General features: G+C 39.7%; 1 protein-coding gene and 1 long non-coding RNA gene across 3 annotated transcripts in view; one reads left to right on the top strand and one right to left on the bottom strand.

Annotated features, from left to right (window-relative positions):
* DSCAM (DS cell adhesion molecule) overlaps window positions 1-14,574 on the bottom strand; it is a 627,413-nt gene that overhangs the window by 476,498 nt on the left and 136,341 nt on the right. The window lies entirely within an intron of this gene.
* Window positions 2,136-4,923, top strand: LOC120390884. The gene is made up of 3 exons (XR_005591166.1): window positions 2,136-2,400; window positions 3,008-3,038; window positions 4,367-4,923. It is a non-coding gene; the product is annotated as an uncharacterized LOC120390884 (long non-coding RNA).

Genomic DNA, 14,574 nt, shown 5'->3' with positions numbered 1-14,574 from the left:
CAAGAACAATAGAGCCCTTTCAAACTGTTGGATCAGAGCTCGAACCCCCCACATGGTGGCAATCATCCCCAAGTACAGTTTTCTGCTTCTTTGGGGGCAAAATTTCTGCTTTCACATATAAAAATATTTTTATTAAGCTGCAGATTCATAAGCTCTGAAATGTTTCAGCAGCAGCTAAAGTCAGCCTGTCAAATTTGTTTATTTTATTTATTTTGTTCCAAATTGAATCCACAACCACTGGCTGTCTAAACCAGTTAGCTCAAATCAGGCCACTAAATCTTGTCCTGATGCTGTCCATCATCTGCAACACAAAGCCATTTAAATAGAAATGAATTATTTGCTATTTTTCCATGGCTAACAACCTCTAATTTGGAATGTTGCCATATTATAAAATAGACAAACCATATTATCACATCTACACTGTGAACGCAGAAATCCTAATTTTCCTTTATAGCAATTTTTACTTATTTATTTTGCATTCCCTCACTGGTACAAGTCTACTCTTATCATTTATCTTACAAAGACACACCACTGGTCCCTCAGCTCCCTCGGGAATCTGAATACCACTGGATTTCCATTTATTTTCACAAAGTTTCCAGGCACTCCCTGGTGTGCAGTGAGCAAAAAGCCATTGTCACTTACTCCATTAGTGGCTGGGCTGTCAGACAAGCTATGTGTGCATTATTTTTTTTAATACCTCCTCAACCTGACAAGACTGAACTAAATTGCATTATTATGTACTTCAGTGTGAAAAGATGGTCTGTATGTACAATCCTATCATTTTTGCCTCCCTTTTCTGGAGAAAAAGGCAGTTACTTTTGCACTATCACCACCATCACCATTAGTCTTCCAGCATAATTGCCTCAGTACAGTTAATTGTGATATTAGGCACAGTCTTTCTACCTGTCTGTTTTGAGGGTAAGAAAAGTCAAGAATGAAGTGTTGGATTGCAATTAAACTTGACATATGCACAGAGCATGACCTTCCTTGGGCTCTTAGATATTATAACTTCCCAAGTCAAAGAGGGGGATGATAGTTAAAAGGGAAACCTAGATGATGTGAAATTCCTCTGACTTACATCAGGTCACAGCTTGACAAAGGAAATTTGCCTTGCAAATTATACTTACCAGAAGTAACATTGCTACAGTCCTAAGAGGACACTAGAAAATTAGGTTCAGGAGTCAAATTGTACCAATTGCAGAACCTTTGCATTCAGAAACTTTCTGAAATAGATTTTTATCTGGATGTATACAACACTATCTCCATTTATTTCTGGAATCATGGTACGAATTTAACTTCATATGGATGACATGAGTTTGGTAGTCTCAACTCTATTCCCAGTGAACACTAATTTAGATCACAAGAGTAACTATTTTAAATATAGTGAGACAGATTGGATGGTGTCTGCTCTGGAGAGCTCTCTTTAGCCTGGTCTACACTAACAAGGTAAGTCAATCTAACTTGTAACTTAATATGTAACTTAAATTGGCGTAGCTTAGATTGACTTACAGCAGTGTCTACACTGCACCATGTCAATGGAAGATGAACTTCCATCAACATAGCTTCCATCTTTTGGGGAGGTGGAGTACTGAAGTTGACGGGAGAGTGCTCTGCCATTGACTTATCGTGTATTCACCAGACCTGCTAAATCGATGCCTGCTGCATCGATTACAGCAGTGCTGATTTAGCTGGTAGTGAAGACAAGTCCTTTGAGCTGACATGGATCATATATCAAAATCAGCCTTTGAGAAGATGTTCACTCTAGGTCAGGAAAAAAAAACTATTACAGCATTATGTTTTGCACAATGCAAGTCTCGTGTCATACTGGCTGACAGAACAAGAAATATTTACACAGAAGCAAATATTCCATCGTTTTAGAAAAAAGGAACATTCAAAGTATTTTCAAATATATGAGCAGGTAATGAAATAATAAAGTGACCCTGCCCTATATTTTAATATTATTTACTATTTAACATAGGAACTACCATATTGCATCACTCCAGTGGCCCACAATATCCTGTGTTTGACAATAGCCAGACATACATCACAATAGTGCTCAGAAGCATCATAGCTGTCGATGTTGTACAGCCATATAGTAAAACACAGTTCATACCCCAAAGAGTTTACAACCTTAGTAAGACACAGTAAGGTGGATGAAAAACTAAGATGAAGGAGGAAAACGGAGGAAGGATGGAGAAACAGCAACAGGAACTTGTTTTAGTTTTAAGGCCAGAGTGGACCATTATGATCATCTAGTATGACCTCCTGTATAACATAGGTCATAACATTGTTAGTGATTCCTGCATCAAACCCATAACTTCTATCTGAGCTACAGCATAACTTTTAGAAAGCTATCTAATCTTGATTTAAAGACCACACATGACTGCTCCATGTCTCTAGGTAAGTTGTTTTAATGGGTTAAGTATTTTCACTGTTAAAAATGTGCACCTTATTTCCAGTATGAATTTGTCTAGCTTCAATTTCCAGCCATTGGATCTTATGTGGTTGCCTGCTAGATTAAAGAGCTCTCTATTTTCAGAAGTCTTCTCCCTATACAGGTACTTATAGTCTATGATCAAGTAACTTCTTAGCCTTCTCTTTGATAAACTCATTAGATTGCTAATCTTTAGTTCTCACAGTAAGGCAAATTTTTCAGACTTCCTCAAACTATTCTTGTAGTCCTTTTCCAAACCCTCTCCAATTCTTCAACATCCTTTTTGAAGGACAGATACAAGAATGAGAAACAATATTCCAATAACGGTCTCACTGATGCTGCAGACAGAGGTACTACCACCTCCCTAATCCTACTTGATATTCTTCTGTCTATAAATCCAAGGATCTCACATTAGCAGTGCAAGTTACCCAAGTGCTACTGTAAAATTAACTCTTAGTTAATTATGTCAACATTTAACTCTGAATTAAAACTTAAAAAACAAAACAATTTGATTGGTAAGTGGAAAGTGTGTCAATTTTTTTTGCGACTGTGTTTTGTATTTTTTCATTGAAGGTCAAATTCTGAAGTCAATGGGATGACTTGTGTGAGTATGATAAAGAGTTTCTAAACAATCAGTTACTTTTACATAGTGTGTATATGTATATATACACATGTACACAAACACTTTTTTTTTGGACAAATAGTTTATTCACCAAAAAATAATAATGCAGATTTGGGTCAACTGAAACTATTAGTGAATTCAACGTGAATTTGCAGAATAGTTTCAGACAAAAAATTGAGGCAGGAGGGCTAGATTCAGAGAAGAGGAGGTGATATCCTTACATCCAATAGCCCAATGGTTAGGGTATTCATCTGGAGTATAGGAGACCCAGATTCAAATTCCTGCTGTCAGGGTTCCTTCCCCACTCTGAACTCTAGGGTACAGATGTGGGACCTGCATGAAAGCCCCCTAAGCTTATTCCTACCAGCTTAGGTTAAAACCTGGTACTCTGCCACCACCAAGTGATTTAACAAGAAACAGGGAAAGGACCACTTGGAGTTCCTCTTTCCCCAAAATATCCCCCCACGCCCTTATACCCCCTTTCCTGGGGAAGCTTGAGAATAATATCCTAACCAATTGGTTACAAAGTGATCAAAGACCCAAACCCCTGGATCTTTGGACAATGGAAAAATCAGACAGGTTCTTAAAAGAAGGGTTTCATTAAAAAGAAAAGGTAAAAATCATCTCTGTAAGATCAGGATGGAAAATAACTTCACAGGGTAATCAGATTCAAAGAGCCCAGAGGAACCCCCTCTAGCCTTAGTTTCAAAGTTACAGCAAAACAGGGATACCTCCCTCTAGCAAAGGGACATTCATAAGTTGATAAAAACAAAGATAAACTAATATGCCTTGCCTGGCTATTACTTACAAGTTTGAAATATGAGAGATTTATTCAGAAAGATTTGGAGAACATGGATTGATGTCTGGTCCCTCTTAGTCCCAAGAGTGAACAACCCCTAAACAAACACAACCCTCCCCTCCCCACCAGATCTGAAAGTATCTTGTCCCCTTATTGGTCCTTTGGGTCAGGTGTCAGCCAGGTTACCTGAGCTTCATAACCCTTTACAGGTAAAAGGATTTTGGTGCATCTGGCCAGGAGGGATTTTATAGTATTGTATACAGGAGAGTTGTTACCCTTCCCTTTATAGTTATGACACCTGCTTTGAAGCACATGTGTACACACACACACACGCCTATAGCCTGGTGGTTAGGAGGGGGGAAATATTTTGTTAGACCCAAACAAGTTTATTTTTATTTTTTTTGGAACCACCAGTGAACCAAAAAAGTCAGTTACTCACCCAGCTCCGTTTGTAACATCTGACCTACATTCCCCCTGCCTCATCTTTCTATTTTCTCTTTTCTTGTCATAGTTACACACAGATTGTAAGCTCTTTGGATCAGAGACTGGGTCTTTTTGTCAGAAGGTGAATGGGGAAACAGAGACACTGTGAAGTGAAGTAACCTGCCGAAATCACACAGTAGACCAGCAGCAGATCTAGGAATATAACAGTGCTTCTGACTTCCAGTCCAGTGCTCTGTTCACTAAACTACACTGCACTCAGTATCAGTATTATTTAATTCCAGGCTGCTGCTGAATCTTTAAAGACTTGACCTTCAGAATTTCAGAATCTGCACTGTGATGCAATTGAGCAACAGTGAAACACCAACAGGTTATGATAAGATGAGATGGAATTTTATTGCTAAACTGAACCATAGAGTATCTAAGGAATTCTACATGACTCTTTGTTTTCGTGAAGCTTAATTATTGCAAAATTGCCTATCTGCAAAATACAGCTACATTCAAGTACTGAATTCGAGAGTAAAGCATGAACAAAGAGAAGAGGCTTCCCACGAGATGTCTCTACAGTCTGTACAGAGAGGCACAAATGTAAGCACATTAAAAAAAAAAAGAAAAAGATCAGACACATTTATCCTGAAAAAAAACTAGAACTGCTGCCATAGAAAGGAAATTACATATGGTTTCAGAAATAAGATGTTTTCAATCATAATACAACTTTCATAGCAAAGAGGGTCCATAACAACTGAACAGCATATTATAGGAGAAAAGCAAGAAATAAGTAAGTTGTATTTATTATAAAATAAAACAACATTTCAAAGCATTAGAGATCACACAACATACGTCACTGCTAGGAATGATGACAAAAGGTCACAAGCCTCTTACAAATTCAGTCTTTTAAAACAACAGTCATGCATGGTGTAATATGTCATTCCTGGGGTTCATTAGCTCCTGCTATAATTTCAGACTCTGTTAAAGTTAGCTCTGAACTAGGCATTTATGTGGGAAAGGAAAATGCATAGGCTCAAATCTTTTCAGGAAAAGCAGGAAGACAGACAGAAGAACCAGCGTGGCATGCTGCCAACATACCAACTTTATGTCCCTTGTCTTACAGTCTATGGAATAAGGAATGTGTTAGCGGCGTGACCAGGGGAAAGGAACTGTGGCTGAAGCATTATTTCTCATCTGCCGCTGTTGCCTCTGGAAATATAGGGAGCCAGATGTAGGTTACAGCTGAACCCAGGCTGCTGCAAAGGTAGCAAACAGCCATCTGTGATCTCCTGCTCACTCAGTCTTGCTCAGAATAAGTTCAGCTCAGCCACTGCTCAGAATGGGGACCATAATATTTTGGGTAAATAATGTGGGAAAACAATGACTTAGCATGGGAGTAGTGAGGGGCAAAAATCCTAACTGGCTTCAAGATTTGATAAGTTTATGGAGGGGATGGTATGATGAGATTGCTTATAATGGCATGTAGCTGATCTGCGACTGCTAGTAGCAGATATCTCCAATGGCTGGTGATGGGACACTAGATGGGGAGGGCTCTGAGTTACTACAGAGAATTCTTTCCCAGGTGTCTGGCTGGTGGGTCTTGCCCATATGCTCAGGGTCTCTCTGAGCTCCATATTGCAGCATGGGACACAGGTCACTTGCAGGTTTAAACTAGTGTAAATGGTGGATTCTCTATAACTTGAAGTTTTTAAATCATGATTTGAGGACTTCAGTAACTCAGCCAGAGGAAACATTTTAAAGCCTTATTTACTTCACATACAACACTAGTTTAGTTATATATTATAGACTTATAGAAAGTCTACAAGATGACAAGTAAAAATAAAATAGCAATGTTGTTTAAGCCAATATAGTTGGAGATGACCAAATGTCCACCCCATCCACTTTTAAATCCAGCCTGTGAAATCTGAAATAGGTAAAGACAAAAATGGAATATCTTGTGAGGTAGCTGCAGGAAGAACTGTGGATAAATCAGTAGATGGTACCCTGTCCTTTGAGTCAGTACTGAACTAGTGACTACCATGGTGCTAGGAGATGATGTGCTGCAGGAGGTGCTGTTTTTCAGGAAAAATGTAAAACCAAAGGTCCTTGTGTTCACTAATGATTCCATGACACCTTTTACGTCAGTAAGGGTGTTCACACTGGTTTCCAAATTCCAGCTTGAGCAATTACATGCCAACTATTTAAATTCCATGTAGATATAATGTACTAAGATACATTTTCACTGAAAATCATCATTTTTATTACAATCATTAATAACAGAACATAAGAACGGCCGTATCGGGTCAGACCAAAGGTCCATCTAGCCCAGTATCTGTCTACCGACAGTGGCCAATGCCAGGTGCCCCAGAGGGAGTGAACCTAACAGTCAATGATCAAGTGATCTCTCTCCTGCAATCCATCTCCATCCTCTGACGAACAGAGGCTAGGGACACCATTCTTTACCCATCCTGGCTAATAGCCATTTATGGACTTAACCACCATGAATTTATCCAGTTCTCTTTTAAACACTGTTATAGTCCTAGCCTTCACAACCTCCTCAGGTAAGGAGTTCCACAAGTTGACTGTGCGCTGCGTGAAGAAGAACTTCCTTTTATTTGTTTTAAACCTGCTGCCTATTAATTTCATTCGGTGACCCCTAGTTCTTGTATTATGGGAATAAGTAAATAACTTTTCCTTATCCACTTTCTCAACATCACTCAGGATTTTATATACCTCTATCATATCCCCCCTTAGTCTCCTCTTTTCCAAGCTGAAGAGTCCTAGCCTCTTTAATCTTTCCTCGTATGGGACCCTCTCCAAACCCCTAATCATTTTAGTTGCCCTTTTCTGAATCTTTTCTAGTGCTAGAATATCTTTTTTTGAGGTGAGGAGACCACATCCGTACACAGTATTTGAGATGTGGGCGTACCATGGATTTATATAAGGGCAATAATATATTCTCAGTCTTATTCTCTATCCCCTTTTTAATGATTCCTAACATCCTGTTTGCTTTTTTGACCGCCTCTGCACACTGCGTGGACATCTTCAGAAAACTAGCCATGATGACTCCAAGATCTTTTTCCTGACTCGTTGTAGCTAAATTAGCCCCCATCATATTGTATGTATAGTTGGGGCTATTTTTTCCAATGTGCATTACTTTGCATTTATCCACATTAAATTTAATTTGCCATTTTGTTGCCCAGTCACTTAGTTTTGTGAGATCTTTTTTAAGTTCTTCACAATCTGCTTTGGTCTTAACTATCTTGAGAAGTTTAGTATCATCTGCAAACTTTGCCACCTCACTGTTTACTTCTTTCTCCAGATCATTTATGAATAAATTGAATAGGATTGGTCCTAGGACTGACCCTTGGGGAACACCACTAGTTACCCCTCTCCATTCTGAGAATTTACCATTAATTCCTACCCTTTGTTCCCTGTGTTTTAACCAGTTCTCAGTCCATGAAAGGACCTTCCCTTTTATCCCATGACAGCTTAATTTACGTAAGAGCCTTTGGTGAGGGACCTTGTCAAAGGGTTTCTGGAAATCTAAGTACATTATGTCCACTGGATCCCCCTTGTCCACATGTTTGTTGACCCCTTCAAAGAACTCTAATAGATTAGTAAGACACGATTTCCCTTTACAGAAACCATGTTGACTATTGCTCAACAGTTTATGTTTTTCTCTGTGTCTGACAATTTTATTCTTAACTATTGTTTCAACTAATTTGCCCGGAACCGACATTAGACTTACCTGTCTGTAATTGCCGGGATCACCTCTAGAGCCCTTTTTAAATATTGGCATTACTTTAGCTAACTTCCAGTCATTGGGTACCAAAGCCAATTTAAAGGACAGGTTACAAACCTTAGTTAATAGTTCTGCAACTTCACATTTGAGTTCTTTCAGAACTCTTGAGTAAATGCCATCAGGTCCCGGTGACTTGTTAATGTTGAGTTTATCAATTAATTCCAAAACCTCCTCTAGTGACACTTCAATCTGTGACAGTTCCTCAGATTTGTCACCTACAAAAGCCAGCTCAGGTTTGGGAATCTCCCTAACATCCTCAGCCATGAAGACTGAAGCAAAGAATCCATTTAGTTTCTCCGCAATGACTTTAGCATCTTTAAGCGCTCCTTTTGTATTTTGATCGTCAAGGGGCCCCACTGGTTGTTTAGCAGGCTTCCTGCTTCTGATGTACTTAAAATACATTTTGTTATTACCTTTGGAGTTTTTGGCTAGCTGTTCTTCAATTCCTCTTTGGCTTTTCTTATTATGCTCTTGCACTTAATTTGGCAGTGTTTATGCTCCTTTCTATTTGCCTCACTAGGATTTGACTTCCACTTTTTAAAGGAAGTCTTTTTATCTCTCACTGCTTCTTTTACATGGTCATTAAGCCACGGTGGCTCTTTTTTAGTTCTTTTACTGTGTTTCTTAATTTGGGGTATACATTGAAGTTGGGCCTCTATTATGGTGTCTTTAAAAAGCGCCCATGCAACTTGCAGGGATTTCACTTTAGTCACTGTACCTTTTAACTTTTGTTTAACTAACCCCCACATTTTTTCATAGTTCCCCCTTTTGAAATTAAATGCCACAGTGTTGGGCTGTTGAGATGTTCTTCCCACCACAGGGATGTTGAATGTTATTTGCATTCAACTATTTGCATTCAACTATCCACTATTTGCAAGCGGTCCTGCTATAGTTACCTCTTGGACCAGCTCCTGCACTCCACTCAGGATTAAATCTAGAGTTGCCTCTCCGCTTGTGGGTTCCCATACCAGCTGCTCCATGAAGCAGTCATTTAAAGTATCGAGAAATTTTATCTCTGCATTTCGTCCTGAAGTGAAATGTTCCCAGTCAATATGGGGATAATTGAAATCCCCCACTATTACTGGGTTCTTAATTTTGATAGCCTCTCTAATTTCCCTTAACATTTCATCATCACTATTACTGTCCTGGTCAGGTGGTCGATAATAGGTCCCTAATGTTATATTTTTATTAGAGCATAACATTTCTATCCATAGAGATTCTATGGAACATGTGGATTCGCTTAAGATTTTTACTTCATTTGAATCTACACTTTCTTTAACATATAGTGCCACTCCTCCCCCTGCACGACCTGTTCTGTCCTTCCGATATATTTTGTACCCCGGAATGATTGTGTCCCATTGATTGCTCTCAGTCCACCAGGTTTCTGTGATGCCTATTATATCAATATCCTCCTTTATCACAAGGCACTTTAGTTCACCCATCTTATTATTTAGACTTCTAGCATTTGTGTACAAGCACTTTAAAAACTTGTCCCTATTTATTTGTCTGCCCTTTTCTGATGTGCCAGATTCTTTTTTATGTGACTGTTTATCATCTGATCTGGCCCTTACATTATCCTCTTCCATCCTCTGCTCCTGACTATAACCTGGAGATTCTCTATCATCAGACTCTCCCCTAAGAGAAGTCTGTGTCCGATCCACATGATCCTCTGCAGCAGTCGGCTTTCCCCCATCTCCTAATTTAAAAACTGCTCTACAACCTTTTTAATGTTTAATGCCAGCAGTCTGGTTCCACTTTGGTTTAGGTGGAGCCAATCTCTCCTGTATAGGCTCCCCCCATCCCAAAAGTTTCCCCAGTTCCTAATTAACGTAAACCCTCCTCTTTACACCATCGTCTCATCCACGCATTGAGACTCTGAAGCTCTGCCTGCCTACCTGGCCCTGCGCATGGAACTGGGAGCATTTCTGAGAATGCCACCATAGAGGTCCTGGATTTCAGTCTCTTCCCTAGCAGCCTAAATTTGGCTTCCAGGACATCTCTCCTACCCTTCCCTATGTCATTGGTACCTACATGTACCACGACCACCGGCTCCTCCCCAGCACTACACATAAGTCTGTCTAGATGCCTCGAGAGATCCGCAACCTTCGCACCTGGCAGGCAAGTCACCATACGGTTCTCCCGGTCATCACAAACCCAGCTATCTACGTTTCTAATGATTGAATCTCCCATTACTAACACCTGCCTTTTCCTAGAAACTGGAGTTCCCTCCCCCGGGGAGGTAACCTCAGTGCGAGAGGCAACCCCAGCACCATCTGGAAAGAGGGTTCCAACTATGGGAAGGTTTCCCTCTGCTCCCATTGACTGCTCTGCTTCCCTGGGCCTTTCTTCCTCCTCAACAGCGCAGGGGCTGTCTGACCGGAGGTGGGACAATTCTACAGTGTCCCAGAAAGCCTCATCAACATACCTCTCTGCCTCTCTTAGTGCCTCCAGTTCCGCCACCCTGGCCTCCAAAGTCCGTACGTGGTCTCTGAGGGCCAGGAGCTCCTTGCACCGACTGCACACATACGCCACCCGCCACAAGGCAGGTAATCATACATGCTACACTCAGTGCAATAAACTGGATAGCCCCCACTCTGCTGCTGGGCTTCTGCCTGCATTGTCTCCTAGTTAATGAAAGGGTGGTTTAAAGAAAGGAGGTTTTGAATGTAGTTTGGTTTATAGGTTTTAAGGGGACTGAAGGGGCACAGATAGGACCGACAAGGGACCCCCGCTCCCTTCCCACTCCCTTCTAAACTCCCTTGTGAAACTCCCTGTTAGCAGCCCCTGGTCGCTTGTGCATGGCTTTATAAAGCCCTGGCCTGAGTGAATGCCCCGCCCACTGATTAAGGCTTAGCCAATTACCAGAGGCTTCTAGCTTTCAAACTTTCCTTTGAAGCTCACAGCCTCCAACTGCCAGCCACAGCACACGGTCCTTCAAACAACCAAACAAACAAACAGACTGACAAACACAAGCTCAGCACACAGCAAGTAACCTCCAAACACAAACAAACACACACTACAGACGGTCACTTACCCCACAGATGCTGTATTTGCTCCTCTTTCACCTGGAGAACTCCCTTGTGAAACTCCCTGTTAGCAGAAGGCAGTCACAGTAGCAATTTACCCAGATGCTGGAGCCCTTCAAATGGCAATAGCACTATACATGTTAAGTGACTTTGTTTAGACATCTGGGGGAAAAATAGCTTCTGGGCATAATCTTCCATATATCCACAGGAGAGGCACAACACTGGCATCATCCTCACACTGTCCAGCCAGAATCTCTCAGTCTGACCTTATTGGGTCACTGTCAATCCTTAGTTTCACTTGGGAGCATCATTGATGTTTAGTGCCATTCTGGTGGTTGTTTCAATAGGTAGACACTTGTCACCTAGTAACTTGATTAAGACCAACTACCCAGCAGTCTAGCCATGTTTGAACAAATGATCTACAAGTCCACATCATGTTTTGTAGTTGTCTGCATTAAAATAAATAAATCAGATATCTGTACGGACCAGCACATTACAGTCTGAAAGATGGCTTGCCTTGATGTCATATAAACAAGGCATCTCTTTGGCCATTTATTCTGTTAATAGCGGTGACCCTTCATAGTGTACTGCCTCCCCAACACTGAACCTGGGAGATATTTGTCAGAGGCAAGAAAATCTTAGGTCAGAGATGAAGGAGCTGCTAATTACTCAAAATTACTGTAAGGCTGCAAGAGTCTTACAAGTGTAAACCATATTGTGAGGTTTATGACGATAATGAGGTAATGGCAACAATCTATTTTCTTATTCTGAAAGCATTAAAATACCCACTCTTCTCACACCAGTTTAGCTATTAATGGGTCCCCTATAGATGTCGATATCCAGTGGGGATTCTGGTTTGTCTTGGCAGAGACCTCACTACAATTCCTAAACTAGGGAAGCTTCCTGAAGTGTCAATCTGTTATTTACACATTAGCCCAAGATGATGTACATCTCAACTTGAATATTATGCAAAGGATTTGCAGATGATCGCACCAAGAAACATTTGGTGAAGAGAGACATAATCATGCCTTTTGGAAGGCAATTATAAATAAGTGGATAAAGTAATCCTTTTGTGTCCCCAGGCAGTCAAGAGCATGGATTAAAAGGACTATTTTAGTAAATGAAAAAGGGCTAAAGTCAATTTTGCATGGGTAACTATCACTCAATGTGGAGCAAAAATGGATTTGCAAAGCATTTAAAAACATGTTCTTTGCACCTACCTATACAGAGGTTAGAAGAAAAGTTTCCCTATATAGTTTGAATGTCTGGTTGTAAAGCACTTTAAGATCCTTTGGGATGAAAGGCCCTATGGAAAAAATACTACTACTAGCAGATCTTTATTTGTCTCTCTTCCATTTTCTTCTCTTCGTTATCCAGCTAGTCTCTCTTCCATTCCCCTTTCTGGTCCACTCACTTTTTTCAGAGTCCCCTTCTCTTACGACTGTTCCTCTTTCCTTTCAAAGCTAATGAGAAATAGAATTCTCCTGTAAACCACAGAGTGATTTTAAGCAAGAATCTAATTCTTATTATGCAGCAAATATAATTTTAAACTATCATATGCTAACTACAGAATATATCTATCCATGATCATCAGATAGTCAGAGCTATTTTGTACCGGGTAATCAGAGACTGTGTGATTTCTTTGTTTATTTGTTAAAAAAATTGAGTTTTTGGCTGATGTTTTTTTTAAAGCTGATTTTCAATACTAACTCATTGCCTCATCTCCATCATCACTTTCACTATTTTAACCCCTCTCCACTGTGAGCTTCCAACTCTGTGAGCTTCTTCTGCAAATGAGTCTGCAATCCTGAAACTGATGGACTGCTGCATCCACACAGAACCCCAGCACCACTAAAATCAATGTCCACTGTAAATTTTAGGATTGGTGTCTCAAAGGAGCTGTATATAAAAAGCAATTTCTGAAGACTAAAAACAGTACCATCTTTGTCATAAAGGCAGTCTTGATGGTGGGAATTGTCTTGGTGCCCTCTCCTGCTACTATGTTCTTACCTGTAGCATTGTGTATGCTTACCAGTTTATTCAACTATTTTTGAGAAAAGGCTCCCCCACCACACCCAAATCAATATATTATAATCAAGAGATTAAAGTGGATGTGTATTGTTGCCTTCAGCGGGACGGAATCAGTATTGCTCTAATATGTTGAGCGTATGTCTATCAAGCCGCTAATAAATAAGAGATTTTCCTCAGGCTCAAGTATCTGTGCTTTGGGAACATGAGGTTCTGAGTCTTACTCCCACAACTGGAATGAACTTCTGAGTGGCCATTGCAGATGACAGGCTTGTGGATTTGTGGCATACAGCGGTAGTGGTAGTTAGGGTCGTCTTAGGGTTTTTTGTTTTTGTTTTAAGTTAAATGCGGATTAACTAAATTTAAATATTTTTATGTTTATTTTCACAGCATGTTTTACATTTATAGGTGGGTCATTGGAAATTGGTGGTTTTGACACTACTTTTGATGGTTTAAAAAGTAATTACATACAAAATACTTGAGTGAAATACGATGGCTTTGACATTAGACGCATTTTTACTACAGTTGAGCCTTTTGTCATTTTCACCATTCCAATCCATTGCTTTTCTTACGTAGCCCTAGTTCTCAACATTTCTAGATTTCTAAGCATCCGGGGGAATATTGTTTGTAACAAGTCAATTAATTTAATCCACTTTCTTACTTGTGGCTAACCCTTACTTACAATTGTTTGACCTTTCTAATGGAATATCTTTATCTTGACATTTGCCATTTTCTCGGTCTAGAGGGAATTTAACATCTCTCCTGTAAGAATATATTAAATTCCAAAAAACCCTACTTTAAAAAAATCAACATCAGCATTGCATAGTTAAAATGACAAGTCAGGAAATACAAAAGCTGAGGTTCCAACAATATTAACTTGGAAGAGCAGCACATCCAGTACACTATATTACATATATCTAAAATCACAATATATTAAGCTACTGTACATATTTAACCAAAAAATTGATAGAAGATACTATGACTTTGTAACAATTGATAGAACATTACTGTTGGAACCTTAATATTTGCATTTCCTGACCTTTGATTTTAGTTCTGTAACTATAGATGTAAAAAGAACTGTTAATGAAATGTTAATCTCCCTTGTTTAAAAGAAAAGAAAAGGTCATATGCTTAATAATGTTAGCATTTAAACTGCACCAATTAGATTCTAAAGAGCCAGAAATAAGGTAAGATATTTATCTTCCTTTGGGATTTCATAAATCCCCAACACGACAATAAGTAGGTGCTGAACTGAAACAAAAGTGGGTTGGTTCGGCTCTTGGTTTATTGCCATTTTTGAATCTGAAACCGGGATTATAATGGGAACTGTCTTGTAACCATAACAGATACTGCTAGGTGCTTGCTAGAATGCACATGGAAAGGAAAATAGTTCCATCAGTGCTATAAAAACATATAAGAGGACATCCTCTC

Source organism: Mauremys reevesii, linkage group 1 (genome assembly GCF_016161935.1).
Source record: "Mauremys reevesii isolate NIE-2019 linkage group 1, ASM1616193v1, whole genome shotgun sequence".
In the NCBI taxonomy this organism is placed as follows: Eukaryota; Metazoa; Chordata; order Testudines; family Geoemydidae; genus Mauremys; species Mauremys reevesii.
The sequence above is the reverse complement of the archived record's forward strand: the minus strand, read 5'-3'. Positions and strand labels throughout refer to the sequence as shown.